Below are 18,214 nucleotides of genomic sequence, written 5' to 3'. Positions count from 1 at the left end.
AGAATTTTAACTTTACTAATAAATTAAAAGAAATATTAATATTGTGTTTAGACATATGTACCACTTTATTAAAATGGACCTGGTGAAAACAAAATTGGAGACTCAAATACATCTGAGAAAATGCAGCTATTGAAGACAGATATTACACAAAGATAAGTTCTTGAAATGTTAGGCTTCAGATACCACCCCATGTACTATATGTGTTCATAAATGTGCTGTAGCTAACATCATGTGTGACATCTGTAATTTTATATGTAGCTATTGACACCTTAGCATAAAAGAGATCCTTGACTGGAAGAAAGAAGACTTGGTTGATAATAGATCAGTGTGTCAAGGAAAATGCTTTCTACATCACTGTATCGTATTAAGAGAGTTTTACAAGTATAAACTTCAGTGTCAGCATGTGCATAAATTTGCAATAGCAAAATTACACATGCACATTTGTGCCTGACATCTGAAAAAAATCAATGATCGAGTATGTGTAGCTCCTCAACAAACTATTTTATAATTCCTTCAGGAGTTATAATATGACCCAAGAATTTAATCTGATTTCTTCCAAATTTGGATTTTGCTAAATTAATCGTGACTCCATATTCTAGGAATTTCTCAAATACACGACTCATTAGCTCAATATGTTCTTCCCAGGTCTCTGTGGCAATCAGTAAGTCATAAACATATACAGTGACCCGCTCTAGTAACTGCGGACCGAGTACTGTATGTAAAGCAGTTATAAAAACACCACCACTAATGTTCAGTCCAAACGGCATTATTTTAAATTGGTAACTGCGTCTTAGGTAAATGAACGCCGTATACTTTCTTGATTCTTTAGATATTTTAGTTTGCCAATATGAGCTTTGGCGGTCAAGGGAGGTCAAGAACTTCACCCCGTGAAATTTCTGTAATAGTTCTTTAGAATTCTCTGGACGAGTCCTCACAGGCATCTTATTAATATCACGAGCGTCTAAGACTAACCGAATGTCACCATTCTGTTTAGTCACTGGCTATAATAGGCTTGGGTATTTGGACGTGGAAGTCTCAATAATTCCTGTTTACGCCTGTTTTTAATACAGACAAAAATAATTGCAAGGCTTCTCTTAATTCAGTTCGTTATTGGGGAGATAAATATTTCGATTCTCGTACTTTTTCAGCGATGCTCGATACATTGGTCTCAGCATCAGTTTGCCTAACACAATCATTATTCTTGAAATACAAATCATTTACAGGAAGACAATTAACGGTTAGATTCTGGCAATACTTTCCTAAAATAATCTTGTTCTTCAACAAAGTTACCTTTAATGGTTTGACTATAACTATAAAAGTACACACACCTTCCTTAATATCAATCATTGCACCATAATCATATAAAAAATCCATACCCCAAATACACGGCGTTGACATTCTAGACACTACCAAGAAAGTGCATTCTATGGGTACTCCTTGTAGTTCCACTGTCACCCGTATCTGCTTACTTATGCGTTGCGCCTTCGCGCTAAACGCCCCTGACACTGTGCAGTCTGTTACTGGTAAGGTGAGTATTTTTTGTTGCTGACTAACCATATTCAAGCAACCCATTGCCGTCACACTAACAGTCACGCCTGTATCTATCAGTACATTAACCGGTAAATTATTACTCTTTACTACTACAATCGCTTGCAAAGTATACTCTTTTTTCATTCGTTTCATTTCTTGGTTCTTTCATGAGATCTTCCAGAATATCCGGTTCCGTATTATATTCAAGAATATTACTGACTCGCGATGATTGCCTCCCTCCTCAATACCAGCCATCCGAGGAAGGCCTAAAATGACTGGTACTTGTTTGACCATCCGTCATTTAGGTTCCTCGACGGTTCATGTAGCTCTACTAAATGAATTTCATTTCCTGTTAGTGGATGTGTATTATCTGCAACTACATTTCTCCCATCTGTCAACGGTATGGGTCTGGTAGATCCAGAAGACGTAACTGTAGTATTAGTGTTTGTCCAACCTACATTATTCATCTGATACGTTCCCCAATTTCATTTATTCGGTGGCTCCATAGGAGCGCAATTATTCCTACGGCCATCGTCGCAACATGGATTGTTTGACGACTGCCGCCCCCAAACTTTCTTTTCCTATTTGTATTTGCAACGTTGAAAACCTCCTGCTCCTGGTATTTGGCTATTATTTCCTACGAAATTCCCTTTAGAGTATCTGTAATTCATATTCCAATTTTGTTTAGTCTTTTGTGCGCGATCCACATGTCCACTACTGTTCTTAGAATTATTGTTACTTCAGTTAAAGTCTGGAGAATGACTATTACTTTACCATTATTCCACTGATTGATACACACGTTATTCCTAGAATAATAATTACTATTATTATTCGCTCATTGTCCCGCATCTTCTATCAGCATGTCGATCGAGTAGATTACAGATAGAAATTGTTCTACATCACTATCGGGTACATGAATAAGTTTCTCTCTGATATTAAAAGGTAACCTGCCTTTTAATATTCTAATAACCTCCCTACTCGTAAACGGATCAGACCAATAACGTGTCTTGTTGAAATAACGTTCAAAATATTGTCTCAATGTTTCTTTCTTTGAATTGTAAAATTCCGGCTGATAAACCTCTTTACGTAATCTCTCTTGTCTACTTACTGACCCATATTTTGCTAGAAATAGTTTTTCAAATTCGGAACACGTGTTGCAGGTTTCGCTAATCTCAGAGGCCCACAGTGCTGCTTCTCCTACAATTTTTGATACTATGAATTGTAGTTTGTCATACTCTGTTCAACTATGTGGAAATATCCTTTTAAAAGAATTAATAAATACTTTGGGATTAATGTTATTCTTTTCACTCGAAAAAATAGGAAATTGTCTACTTTTGAAAATACTATGTTCTACGTTTAATGATGAAATACAACTTCTTTGAACATAGGGATCATCCGATTGGCTGTTCACTTCCCATGGCTCACCTGTATACGCATTAATTTGTACTCACATATGTTTTCTCTCACAGTTAGATTTCGTAGGGCTACCTAAATAGGTACTTGATTGTTGCTCTGATGAGCGAGCGAAAGTAATTGCCGAGTGACACCATTTGGTGCATTCATCGACAATTTTGTCTATAATCTGTTTAAATTCTTTAACAAAAGTTTCTTGTAAATAATTATCTCTCGGTTTCTGTTCTAGTACCTGCTTCTGTGCGCTCTCGATGGCATATCGCACCATGCTGTCAGCTTCTATAGTTGAAAGGTCTCTGTTGGATTCCTTTTATGTTAATTTCTTAAATATGTTGTCATTTACGGCATAAATTCCTCTTCTAAATTTACTGTGATGTTTCTGACTATCTGGGAGGAGACTAAGCAGTGGAACGTGTTACTTTTACACATAAACAAGAACGATCTGTCACACTACTACACTTTAAAACACAGTTTATATGTAATTCATGTCACACAGTCTCATACGGAACCTACATCCGCTTCTTTTATATACTGTATATGATAAGATACTGTCATCCCCCTTCCCTTCTGTGTGAGAGGATGAATGAGAAAATGTATTTCTAGTTGCATGCTTGATGGTAGCAGACAAGCCTGTCTGCTAGAGAACAGTAGGACCAACGTCGGAACAGGTAGCTACGCTTTCTAAAAGCAGAGACGTTTGTATTCTTAGTATGGTCCTGCCCGTCCCTTGTCATGTTGGTATAGGAAGCTGCCTCTCTGATCACTTCCGTTCATATTTGTGAAGCACGCTCGGTAGGAGCCCAGGTCAGTCTGTCCGTGGCGAGCGTCTGAAGTGGTAAGATCTCCGGCTAAGCGCGTCTCTGCTAAGTCCGTAGGACAATGGATTTCTTAAGTTCAGCCTAACTGAAAATTTAATCACCTTTATTTCAGGTTTAGCTCTAAAATATCTAATGTTATCTTAAATTGCAACGTAGTTTATTTCGAGTGTGAAGTTCAGAATATCTTCCAGTAGTTGCTTTGTCACTACTTTGTGAGTAAAGTGGAACCACGTGTTGATCAGTAACTCTAACTAAGATCATCTATCTTAAATGCGAATGTGCGTGAGATTATAATGTCTCGTCTTGACAATATTTTTCAATATACACTCCTGGAAATGGAAAAAAGAACACATTGACACCGGTGTGTCAGACCCACCATACTTGCTCCGGACACTGCGAGAGGGCTGTACAAGCAATGATCACACGCACGGCACAGCGGACACACCAGGAACCGCGGTGTTGGCCGTCGAATGGCGCTAGCTGCGCAGCATTTGTGCACCGCCGCCATCAGTGTCAGCCAGTTTGCCGTGGCATACGGAGCTCCATCGCAGTCTTTAACACTGGTAGCATGCCGCGACAGCGTGGACATGAACCGTATGTGCAGTTGACGGACTTTGAGCGAGGGCGTATAGTGAGCATGCGGGAGGCCGGGTGGACGTACCGCCGAATTGCTCAACACGTGGGGCGTGAGGTCTCCACAGTACATCGATGTTGTCGCCAGTGGTCGGCGGAAGGTGCACGTGCCCGTCGACCTGGGACCGGACCGCAGCGACGCACGGATGCACACCAAGACCGTAGGATCCTACGCAGTGCCGTAGGGGACCGCACCGCCACTTCCCAGCAAATTAGGGACACTGTTGCTCCTGGGGTATTGGCGAGGACCATTCGCAACTGTCTCCATGAAGCTGGGCTACGGTCCCGCACACCGTTAGGCCGTCTTCCGCCCACGCCCCAACATCGTGCAGCCCGCCTCCAGTGGTGTCGCGACAGGCGTGAATGGAGGGACGAATGGAGACGTGTCGTCTTCAGCGATGAGAGTCGCTTCTGCCTTGGTGCCAATGATGGTCGTATGCGTGTTTGGCGCCGTGCAGGTGAGCGCCACAATCAGGACTGCATACGACCGAGGCACACAGGGCCAACACCCGGCATCATGGTGTGGGGAGCGATCTCCTACACTGGCCGTACACCACTGGTGATCGTCGAGGGGACACTGAATAGTGCACGGTACATCCAAACCGTCATCGAACCCATCGTTCTACCATTCCTAGACCGGCAAGGGAACTTGCTGTTCCAACAGGACAATGCACGTCCGCATGTATCCCGTGCCACCCAACGTGCTCTAGAAGGTGTAAGTCAACTACCCTGGCCAGCAAGATCTCCGGATATGTCCCCCATTGAGCATGTTTGGGACTGGATGAAGCGTCGTCTCACGCGGTCTGTACGTCCAGCACGAACGCTGGTCCAACTGAGGCGCCAGGTGGAAATGGCATGGCAAGCCGTTCCACAGGACTACATCCAGCATCTCTACGATCGTCTCCATGGGAGAATAGCAGCCTGCATTGCTGCAAAAGGTGGATATACACTGTACTAGTGCCGACATTGTGCATGCTCTGTTGCCTGTGTCTATGTGCCTGTGGTTCTGTCAGTGTGATCATGTGATGTATCTGACCCCAGGAATGTGTCAATAAAGTTTCCCCTTCCTGGGACAATGAATTCACGGTGTTCTTATTTCAATTTCCACGAGTGTATATATATAAAAATGTATGTATGTATAATCATCGGTTGTCGTATGACAATTAAAAGTTTATAATTAATGTTAGTCTGGTTGGGAATTTGGTAAGCTAGACTGGATACCTGGTGAAACATTTGCTCAGTAATGCAAGGTTAACTTCCCCAGACAGCTCACAGCTTTTAACCCGCTTTTATTGTCTATCAGCACCGCTTTCATAGCAAATTAATGCAACAACATTACATAGTCTTATGTTCTATCCATTCAGATAGATCCTCTTCTAGCTTCTTACTTTGGTCTAACAGGTAAATATCTATTTTACTTAATGAGCCGCTCTCTAAATCATTTAGACAACCAGTTAATCCCTCTACTTTTTTGGTAATACTGCCATTATTCTCAGTCAAGGTATTAACACTTTCCGATACGACACCAAACTGTTCTGAAAAATTACTAACACTTTCATGGATCTTGTCTATATGGTCAATAATTTTAACTTCTTTTTCTCGATTAACTAATCTGGATTCTATATTATAAATTTTTATTATCAACGTTAACCTGCTGTTGAATAAACATTGTTGAATTTTAGCCTGTTGTTGATCCCTAAATTTGGCATCGATAGATGCTTGCTGCTACATTATCCTAGCATTGATGTCAGATAATCTATTTTCTAACATCTCCCACTGTTCAGAGAATTTAGCATTTAAAGTTCCTTGTTGTTCGGCTACATCAGAAAATTTAGCATTTAATGTCACTTGTTGTTCAGCTAGCTTAGTATTTGAATCACCCAACATATTTAGCTTTGATAGTATAGCACTAAGTACATCTGTATTTCCTGAACCGGTTTGTGCAAAATTCATCAAGCATTCATTACCTGCTTTCTCCTTGGGATCAAAATTATCATCATCTAGTTCCATAACCTTACTTTCCATTCCAGAACCAGATACACCAGGAGTAATAGTTTTGTCCGACTCTAAACGATTCTCCTCCTATGTTAATGATTGTTCTGTTAATCTCCTCATGTTCAGATTATTCACTTAGTTCATCACCAGATTCTGGAATGGTTTTGTCAAAATCGCTACATAACCTTCTACTTCGCTTTTACGTGATGGAAAATCTTGTTAACTACGCGACTTTAAGTTTCCACAAAGTTTGTTATTGGGGTTTTCTGTCCTTGGAGCATTATAGTCTGCAGAAAGAAAGAAAAGGTTGATGGTGCTTCGATACTGGTGGCATCAGTAATTCGGCGGGTAAATTCGATAAAAGACAATCATAATGGTCGATTCATTCAAAAGACATCATTTGTGCTGGGATATCGGGGTCTCTACATAGCGGTGGGAACGTTTGTGTGTGTTGAAAGCAGGAAGTGTAACACGTGATGAATGGGGTATCACGTTAGGACCGCCCGGAAGAGTGCATTCGATGTTGTTCTGCGCTATTTTCGTAAACAGGTTCTGTTAGGGCCAGAATTTCCGTGTATACAATCTGAGACATAACGAAAACTCCTACAAAAGTGCATGTTAAGTATTTCTGGGACGCTATGCAATTTACTAGAGTTCGGCTTGGTTATTATTTCAGATAGCCATGTGGCTTCACAATAACATTGAGAACGTTGCTAGATGTACTTGCGATGGTATGTAGCTACGCACGGTGATGCGTCAGCCACATGCCATGCATGGTCCATTATAATCGCTAGGGAGAAAGCAGCTTTTGCTATTCTGAAACCGATTTCTGCAGTGTCTCTGCCAGGCCACATGTAGAGGGAGGATAGCGGAGAACACACGCGCATGCAGCACAGCTTAGAGTGTCTGCGCTCTGTAAATAAGTTTTCACTCCAGTCCAGTCGCGTCAGCAACGGTGCCTAGGTGAACTCGTATTTCGAGAGGAACTTCTCAGGCACAAAGTATGAAAGGAATGTCACTTCCTCATGCATGCAGGACTTGAATGGGTACGTGTGTGTGGTTTGACAGCTGACGGCTGCTGTCAGTATCCTCCCGTGCGGTCTAGTGGACAGGCGATGGCGGGCGGTGTCTGCGTACTTTGTTTGGGTGTCTGTTGCATTATTTTGTGAGTGGGTCTGTGGGCTGCGCTATGCATTATTCGAATAGTTTATGAGTTGTCTTCGTGTCTGCACATCTGTGTAGTGCATTATTTAGGAGGAGTTTGCATGTCTGTACTAAAATTATTTCGGTAATTTAGGAGCTGCTTGCATGTCTGCAGAGCGTTAGTTAAGAGTAGTTTACAGGTCTGTGGGGTGACCTCAAACATGTCAGAGCGTGTTTTCTGTATCAGTATGATAAATATACTCCATCCCTAGATAAATTGTTCGAAAATAAATAGAGTACACTGCTTCATTACTCTTCCCAGCAGCCCAGCGCAAGCTGAGTCATTTTCGCGCCATTTCCCCCCCCTCCAGACCACCATCTTGGATTATGTCACATGAGGAATTACAGCACACACTGGTGGCAGTACTGTGTACTAGGTCAGTTGGACTCTAGATCGCATGGTAGAGAGACTGCCTGCAAAATATAGAGTCATGTCCAGCACAAGCAGAGTCCTTTTCCCATCATTTTCTCCCACCCCAGACCATCATCTTGGGTTACGTCATGGAACAGATGACAGCGCACTCTGAAGGCAGTACTGTGTACTAGGTCAGTTGGACTCTAGACCTCTTGGTGGGGATACTGTCTGTCGCCATTTTCCCCTGCTATCTTGGATTACGTCATGGTTGAGCGCACCCTCTGGATGCAGTACTGTATACTAGGTCCAGACCTCGTGGTGAACACACTGGTTGCCGCCATCTTGGATAACGGTACTTGCGTCATCAGCTAACATCATGTCCGTCATCTTAGACGACAGCACCTTCTGCTGGTGGTAGTGTGTACTAGGTCATGTGGAGTCCAGATCTTGTGGTGAACACACTGGATGGATGTACTGAATGAAATTGTTTAAATAAAGACCGGTGCATGCAAAATAAAGACTTATGTCCAGCACTGGTCGAGTCCTGTTCCCACAAATACCTAGGAGGAGGTGGTGCTCAGGTGACTTAAGTTAGTGGAGGTAGCCCAAGAGACCTATCTTCCCGCGATTTTCTTGGGTTAGTTGAGATAACCGTAGTGTGATGCATTATCCTGTTTGGAATTTGAACTTCCTGGAATTTTTCTGGGGGAGGGGAGGGGAGGAGGTTAGGTTATTGGAGGTAGCCCAATTGACCTATCTTCCCGCCAAAATTCAAACTTCCCGCCAAATTCTACCATATTGGATGACGTCACAGCCACCATCTTGGATGACATCATGAGCTGTTGCCTAGTCTACACATCTTGTATGATGTCATCACCGCCATCTTGGACGCATCTGGCAACAAGGCAGAGTGGGGCAGAACATAGTTGTCCCGGTATTAACCTCTTCTAACGTCACCCAGTAGGGAACTCGATAAGATATTTCCGCATTCCTCTCTTCCATTACATCGAAAACAAATACTGGCATCGAGCATTTGTGGCGCTCCTGTTAAATATACAGGTATTGATCCACTGGAGCAGGTGACCAGTGATCGAAGCGCTTCCCAGACCAGTGTAAGTTTTCGTCACCTGTACTACAGGAGGACCATATCCCACAGACAATCAGTCATAAGATAGGACCCCTTCGCTGTGACTACAGCTGTGTACACTGCCATACATTTTGTTTTTTTCCACCATGACTTCGAGGTCTGTGTCAGCTGCTAAACTGACATTAACACGTTTCAGTCCACTGGCTCTCACAGAAAGCTGGACACTATGTGGTGTAAACTATGCTGCTTCCACAACGCAGAGGATAACTGAAATAAAACACAGGAGCTGTGTTTTTTACTGACAAAAATGTGGAAGACATCGCAGCATATGGAAACTGGAACAGTTTGCGACGTTGTGGAGCGTTTACAAACAGCTGCTCGAAGGCGATGACCTCTAAATTTAATCTCATCTTCCATAGCAGATGTGTAGGTGTTCCGATTCAAAGAGACTAAGGGTATTGTTTCCTCATATTGCATCTATGTGTGCGATCACTGTTTTGGTGCTGGCGATTCCCAGATGATGTTCCCACTAACGCTCTCTCCATCTCAAACTAGTGGTGTGAGTCAATATTATGAGGTAATCAACAGCATACCAGTGGACAAATGAGATGGAAAAGACATCGTCGATGTACTGCAATAAGACCCACTATTGATAATGCGTCCAACTTTAGCAATTTTTCCTGTTTTTCCGCAATTTCACTGCCGGCCAATGACGTGGCAGCTAGCTTCCCAGTTTCTGTATCATCTCGAAACCACCGCTCCACTACTTTGTGTGTACCATATACTAGATTGGGAATGTCGATAGATGACTATGCAATACGTCCATTCATAGTTAATTCTCGAACATATACATCAAGGTATACCAGACAGCATCTGATACTGGCATAGTTAGATCGTTTACATATTTCTGGCATTTCGCTCATAGTGTCTAATTTAAGATTATGATTGCCCATCTTTCCCTATGTGGATGGGAGACATAGAGTATTCTCGCATCTCATGACATCTTATGCGGAAATAAACACAACGGGCAGTAGCCAGCGGAGATGTAACAGTCTTGCTGCAGTTTACCACTGGCCCTGTTAACCTCCCTCTTGCGCACAGAATTCATGGTTCAATGTTAAGTTGTATTGCTCATGTGCAAGATTATCGTTTCGCCCTGACACCACGTCTCTAGAATGTCTCCTTCTTCCTCTGTTAATGGGTGTATATGTAGCACCAGTCTAGTCTCCTCCTCCAGAAAACTCAGTTATATTGATTTCGCTCAGTACTCATCTCATGGTACTTTTCTCTGATTGCATATATCCTCAATCAATTTTTGTTATTTTACTAGGTTTCTCGATTTTATATATTTCATCGTACTTCCCTGAAATGGTTCTAAACACTATGGGACTTAACATCTGAGGTCATCAGTCCCCTAGACTTAGAAATACTTAAACCTAACTAACCTAAAGACATCACACACTTCCACGCCCGAGGCAGAATTCGAACCTGCAACCGTAGCAGCAGCACGGTTCTGGACTGAAACTCCTTGAACCGCACGACCACTCCGGCCGGCGTACTTCCTTCAATCTTTACGTATTTCACATCAATTTTTCGTGATAATAACAGGTTTTCCTCGAATTTTGCCGATTGTATGTTATTTTTCTTATTTTTTCCACAGTTTTCCATACGTATCTGGACATATTTCTAACATACCCATGTGTTGTTTGATTTTCTACGAGACTTGGAAGGCAACGATATTATTTACAATGCTGTGCTCTCGCAGGCGAAAGCGATAACTCAGGTTATGAAGTGATCCTATATAGCCCCTCTCTGGCACAAAATTTTGTGATAACACATTTTGTTGCCCCTCGTTAGCAGTTTAGTGTGATTGCTGACATATATACAGGTTACCAACTATTTTTGGTTTCTGGTTGGTTTAAAAATATTCAATCCGCTGGATTAATCCTTTACAATGATTCAGACTCACCCATTCAGGAGCTGCTGGCAAGGAAAACCAGCAAATAAAACCTGCCAATGAGTCTGCCAACTGGTGGATATGAGATTCAGGTTACATAGTAATAAAGTTTCCATTTGACAAAAGGAAAGAATTAAGTGTCCCAGATCATCAAATACACGTCACAGAACAAATACATTGAAATAGTTGTTATTAGTTCGTTGGTTATCAGTCTTTTTGATTTTAGTGTACACAATGCATAGTATCGTAGTGTGGGTTTTAAAGTTCGTACATTTTGTAAACAATTGCAAGTAATACAATGACCACAATGGCGAGATGCTGTCGAAGAATGCCGAAGGTTGCAGAGACGGACATTGGGATGAGGTGGTTGGTTGAGACGATGGTGATGGTGGAACAGTGGAACTGGAGGTGGGAATGGTCTGGACCCAAGCCACACAGCGCCAAGATTGACGTTCTCGCTGGATGAAACAAAATACAAAAAAAAAAAAAAAAAAAAAAATAAGCAAAGCCACATACTAATAATCCGACAGCCTCTAACTGAAATGAAATGGATTAGCATTCAATTTCTAACTGGTCGCTGTAGGAATCAGTAACGCGAACAAGCCATGTAATCTGAAGATATCACTTTAACAGCACCATTGTCTGTAATATTCACAGATACATATACTCTGGCACAAAAGTCTTTAAAGAAGAATCGGTGCATTCACTGTACATGTTCCTCCTACCAACTGAGCAGTAGAGCACTGTCTATGTTTAGTCACATGTCTGACAAAAAAAAAAAAAAAATACACTCACGTCACAACAACAAAATCACTGTCCACAGCACAACACTCCAGTTGAAGGTCGTTGCACGTCAGGATAATTCAGCATCACAGCAATAAGTATTCATTGTTCATGACAGTTGACTAATGGATTACCTAATCAGAAAGAACACACATAATAAAACATTTCATATGTCCAACTAAAATCATATACACTGTAACTGTATAAGAAACTAAAATTTTACCATCTTTAACAGTCATTTGTAAAATCGTTTCACTTCTTGATGTGGGTAAACACCTTTTCTCCTCATAGTAGTAGGACATGCTAATACATGTGCCCCTGGATGTGGTATATTTACAATCATATATGGTTACATTTGCGGTTCTTCTTCGCCAAGACTGAAGGTTGAACATGTGATTTCAGCAATACAAAATCACCTTCAGCATATGTTTCTCTCCTCTTCAGCTTTCTATCATGATCAGTCTTCCTTCTTGTGAGTTTCTGCTTCATATTCAGGTAGGCTGACCTAATCTTTTCTTCCCACGTAACTTCCTTTTGAGGTAATCTTGGTAAAATCTTGATCCATTCATTATCTTCTGTTTCTTTAAGCATTAGCTCCTGTGGCGTGTAACCTGTGGTTGTGTGCTATGTGTTGTTCACGATTTATTCAAAATCCTCGAAGAAGTCTATCCACTTAGTTTGTTTTGTGGCACAATATGTCCGCATGAATCTGTGCAAATCGTGAAGCACTCTATCTATAGGGCTGGCCTGAGGATGGTAACACGATGTTCCCTCAGAGCATTCCTCCATACATGACTGGTAAACACAGTAGAATTATCTGTTAAAATAGCCTTAGGTTTTCCGACGAGTGGAACATACTTCTGAAACAGTTTCTTGAGGATAGTCTTCGTAGTTCCTGGTTTTCCTGGAAATAACTTTACATATTTCGTGAATCTATCGTGAAATCCCATGATGTACCTCCAACCACCTCTTGAACAACGTACAGGTCCGCAGATATCAAGCAATATTAAAGCCAAAGGTTCTTCCGTTACAGTTGAATACATCAGACCTTCGCTTCCTCTATTGATTGGTTTTGCTAGTTGGCAAACTTTACACTTCCTTAAAACTCTTTGAACTCTTCGTCATAAACTGGGCAAGTAACAGTACTCTCCTATCTTCTTAAAACATTTTAAAATTCCGAAATGTCCCGATGTTGAATGAGTACAGAGAATTAATCTGTCAATTTATACTTCAGGGGTGTATATGCACCAACAATCACAGGTTGCATTTCTGCGAAAAAAAAAACATTGTCAACAGCTTGATAAAATTGTTTCAGTCTGCATTTCTGTGGCTGACTTAACCTCTTCAGAATCGATGAACAGCGTGTGTCCTTCTGCTATAATGTAGACGTATTATTGCAGAAGTCTAGCTAATATCTCCTGCTCTCAACATCCTTCATCAGTAGTACCTTATGCTCCTGTTCTCCATTTGTAGTTACAAGATCGGATTCCATGCCTTCTGCCTAGATTAAAAAGCCATGTGCACTCCACAAGTTCTCTGCTATCCAAGTAGGTTCTTCCTCTGTGTAGTGCACCTCCGATTTATCATAGGGAGTCGTACAATTCTCCATCCCATAACACAGGTCCAGAAATCTGCTAGCAAGACCATCATAGATTCATGGATCCTATGGTTGAGACCCTCTACTTAACTCCATATCAAAGTATCCTGCTCAGTTTTGGGAATGATGCTGTAAATTTTGAGATCTGCTTGCTACATGAGAGTGAATCCAACAGTCTTTACTACCTCCACCAGCAGCCTGTATGAACTGATGCTGTCCTTAGAACCCAACCAACAGCTTGGTCTCTCTAAAGAGTCAGCAGTGTGACATTGTATTTGACAGAACTAAAAGTTCATCATCAATTGTACTTTGTGAGGAGAGACTATTATCTTTTTCTGTATCAAGTAATACATTAATGTTGAGTGACAATGTCAAAGCATTTTGTGTCATAGCAAATATAGTCGGATTTTAAAGTGCTATTGGCTGCTGGGTGAGCTGGTCGTAAAATGAACAAGGGTGCCGCAAGTCTCGGTTAGGGTTTTAACAAACAGGAAGTGAACTGACACCCACAGATCGATGTTATGTGGTCGGTGGAGCTAAAATGTCAAACCCAGGAATTGATGAATGCCACAGCAACTGTTTCAGCCAAAATGTTCTGGATGTTAATGGCCTCCAGCCTGTGCAGAAACTGGTCTCACGTCATGAGAATTGCAGGTGACCAACAATATCGAAGTGAACGTGGAAGAACTGGTGCATGATGGGGGAAGTGGGGCAATGGGCACATGTTAGCGCATTTGCATGGAACATAGGTGTGCGTCAAAATATGGCTCTGAGCACTATGGGACTCAACTGCTGAGGTCATTAGTCCCCTAGAACTTAGAACTAGTTAAACCTAACTAACCTAAGGACATCACAAACATCCATGCCCGAGGCAGGATTCGAACCTGCGACCGTAGCGGTCTTGCGGTTCCAGACTACAGCGCCTTTAACCGCACGGCCACTTCGGCCGGCGCGTCAAAATATGACAGTCCCATTGAATGTGGGGCCAGAAGAAACATTCCTGGATGAAGGAAGCGACTGCCAACTCTACTTGCAAATTTATGTGCCATAATGTTGGAACAAATGGCCGGATTTCGTATGGAGGGGTCATTGCGAACACCAAGTTTTATAAAAAATTGTCACAAGATAGCCTGAAGATTCCAAAATTAGAGAAAATTTGAAATAATAATCAAGTACTTCCGTATGTGTTTGGACTGCAATATGATTTTCTTAAACCATGTCCTAGAAGCAGCTTAAACCGGGACACCTGGGTTTTTAACTATCGTTTGCTAAGAGCGAGACGTGTCGTTGAAAACACATTTGGAATAAAGGCATAACGTTTTCGAATTTTGCATGCTGCGATTAGTTTGGAAATAAAAAATATTGTAATCTTAGTGTTGGCTTGCTGTGTATTGCACAATTTCTTAAGAAGTCTATGTTCTCAAAACTATTTATCATCTCAGATACTCGATGCAGGAAATATAGAGCGTGGTTCTGTGGCATTAAGAGCGAGATGTAACCCCAAAATTATGCATGATCTACAACTTGGCAGGTGTGGTCTGTTTCTAGAAACTGTAATAACGGTAAGGGATAACTTTAAAATATACTTCAACACTGTAAGATCAGTATCCTGGCAAGACAAAGCCATCACGTAGTTTAAAATGTGCATGAAACGGCGCACTTCAAATGGATGTTTACAAGTGGCATCCTAAAAATATACATATTGTGCTTTAAACATCTAGACACCAAATAGAAAAAAAAAACGATGTAGAGATTAATTTTGTCGGCATTGCGTTACTAACTGTGCTGCACATTATTTTTCTTTTGTTGAAAATACAGAACAACCTCCTTATAGCTTATAAAAATTATAGTACACATAATACTTGTAACAGTACTTACAAAAACTCAGATTGCTTTATTTTGTACGGGAGACGCCATAAATAATGGTTGTTGGCCACGAAAATTAAAAGTGATTTTTGTTACTTACCTCCTTTCCGAATCTTCTATGTTTGATCGTGATATTCTCGGGTATTGCTCTTCGACGTCCAATAAAGAAAGTTAAAGTACCACAAATAAGGTCTATAAATTTATTTTGTTCCTGCTCCATATCGCGTAAGTGCATTTACTTTCGCTCTCTCTATGCGGTAAACTGATCGAAATGAGTTGATCTTCCTGGTGAACAATTCTTTTGTTGCTTCAGGATCCACTTTCTTGTACTTATTAACCAAACCGGCGTATGCCTGTTTTTCTTGTCTCAGTTGCTGTAATATTTAAATTTTAATTGCCAGAGGCAAGGAAAACTTTGGTACAGCTCTATGAACTCCGTGAAAAATTCATGAGTCCAATGACGTACGTCTGCCATTTTCTTTCGCCACTACACACAACAAAATAACAGTTGAAACCCTCTTGCGCCATTGACAGTACTATTTGTCCGCGATAATTTGACTATTTGGCTGGTGCTGCCAGTAGCTGAGCAAATCGCCACTAGTTGAAAGGGCTTGTGCCCACTAGCAAATAACTTTTGGAATCGTTTTCTGAGGTGTTTACATTAGAACAGAAACTTACTCAGGTTTACTTCTTGAAGTCGTTGGAGCAACTTAATTTCAATAACTTGCTGTAAGTATTCCCACTACAGCCGCCACGTGAGATAGACAAGTGGAAGTTTACAGTGTCATGCTTAAAAACCAGAGCAGTTCCGAACGTTGTTGCATGATTATTAGTGAATAGAAATCGTTATGAAACCAAAAATAAAGAAACAGAAAAAAAAGAAACATTAGGTTGAAGAAATGGATACAATGAAGTACATATTGATGTTACCAAGAAACAGTGTTGAATGAACTAAAATCAGAGGACTTTACTTAGCTTAAAAACTTTCAGAGGCGGTCAGATGCAAATTTAGAACATTTCTTGTCTATTGTACAATCGAATATTCGATAACAGTATACCAAAATGTTGACAGTAACATTAAGAAGTGGCCCAAAATTTAAAGACGCCTGTACTGCCATTCGACTTTCCCTTCTGGTGAAACAAATCAACTGATAAATTCATGTCGCACTTCTGTGACTGGTGGTGCCAATAATATGTGTTTAAGGGTTCCAGTGGTACATTTTGTTTGGCCTATTGTGGACAAATAGTAGACTGACAGCAGAGCTAGTTTTAGGCAATAAGACTGACGTGCATGTGTATGCACAAACTTTTCAGCAGTCTTACATGTGCACAAAGCTTTAGTCCATCAGTCTTTCAAACTTCATTCAGTTCATGGAACACTGTCAAACAACCGTCCACAAGTAACGCTTTATTTGACAAGTCTGGCATGATCATGTAAGACTGACAACAAAACTGTGCATACGGACCAGTCTTAACACATGGCCACAGGAAGTTCTCAGTCAGTCGGGATGAATAGCAGGATATGATAAGTTATGCGACTGTCGAAGATGGTCCTGTGGTATTTGACAGACACCAGAGGAAGTACTCTGCCCTGGAAGGTATCGCACCACAGGGGCAAGTTAATGCCGGGAACTCGATATATTCTAGCTTCAGTATGGCGCCTTCTAAGAATGCTGACAGCTATCGATATTGTTCCTGCTTCTTGCCCAATTCTCTGAAATCACTCAATGTCCATTGATGTGTGACAGGTAACCTGCTATCACACTGACCACCCTGCTCACGTGACAAATGTTGGTAGTAATCTGTCCACTGTAGTCAAAGTGTCTGAAACGACTGGGCATAGTGTTCATACTCGGATCACGTATCGCAGCCAAAGGGTGACGGTCGGCGAAACATGTGTGGTGATACCCTCGATATCCTTTCTGAAGTACTTCACTGCTCCACATAGAACAAAAAATTCGTGGTCATAGGTTGGCCATAACTGGCGCATCTCGGTCAGCTTAATAAACAAGGAACGAAACATTGGGAATGTTGATGTCTGTTAACAGCCTGTGGCAAAACTATGTCAATAGACGTCTCACTTGCATCTGCCGTAATGGATAAATGTGTTGTTCTGATTCCATGATGCTTGAGTTTAATCATTGTTTCGTTTACTGTTGTTAGAGATCGTGTTAAATCTTCTATCGTTGCGGCGATTTCTGTTCCAACGCGGTTGTAAACTTTGTTCATTGGGATTGCGTCGCTGACTGTGATTCAGTTGTTGCATGTTATTGCTCTGCGCTTGGCCCACCAACGATGTTATTACGTTTTTTGTGCTTGCCATTCTGCCCATTCTGACAATGGAAATTCCTATTTCTGCCGTTCGACATTGCACTGATTGAATTTCGCGCACGGTGGTCTTGTAATAAATCGACTTCGTCGACGACACATAACAAGCCTTCGACGTTGACATCGGGTGCGTACATTAGTTTTTCCCTGATCTCTACGGGTAACTTCTTTTTGATGATACTCAAAATGCCCTTTTGAGGCACAAAATCGTCCCAGTATTTGAATTTATTGAGGTACTTCTCAAAATACTTTCTCAGAATGATGGAGAAAGGCTCCGGGTTGTATACCTCTTTCTTTTAATCGTTCTTGGCTGCCTTTCGACCAATATCTGTGGAGGAATGCCTTTTTAAATTCTTCATAAGTGTTACATGTCTCCATGACATCGGTACATCACAAGCTTGCTTCTTTCCTGAGCTAATTTCAAGTTGCCATTTCGGTAGCCAGATCTACTTGATGCACAATCAATCTGTCTACTTCACTTTTGAGGTTTTGGAAATTAGCCTTGGTAGGTAATGAATCTACTTTCTCAAAGTGGCAGAAATGTTGGACTGCTTGGCAACTAAGCTATCATGTTTATTTGATAATTTTTCTTGAGCTTGAACTAAGCTATCTTGCTTAGATGAAAGACTCGCTTGTTCTACAGCAACTG

Source organism: Schistocerca cancellata, chromosome 4 (genome assembly GCF_023864275.1).
Source record: "Schistocerca cancellata isolate TAMUIC-IGC-003103 chromosome 4, iqSchCanc2.1, whole genome shotgun sequence".
Lineage (NCBI taxonomy): Eukaryota > Metazoa > Arthropoda > Insecta > Orthoptera > Acrididae > Schistocerca > Schistocerca cancellata.
Note: the sequence above shows the minus strand (reverse complement) of the source record.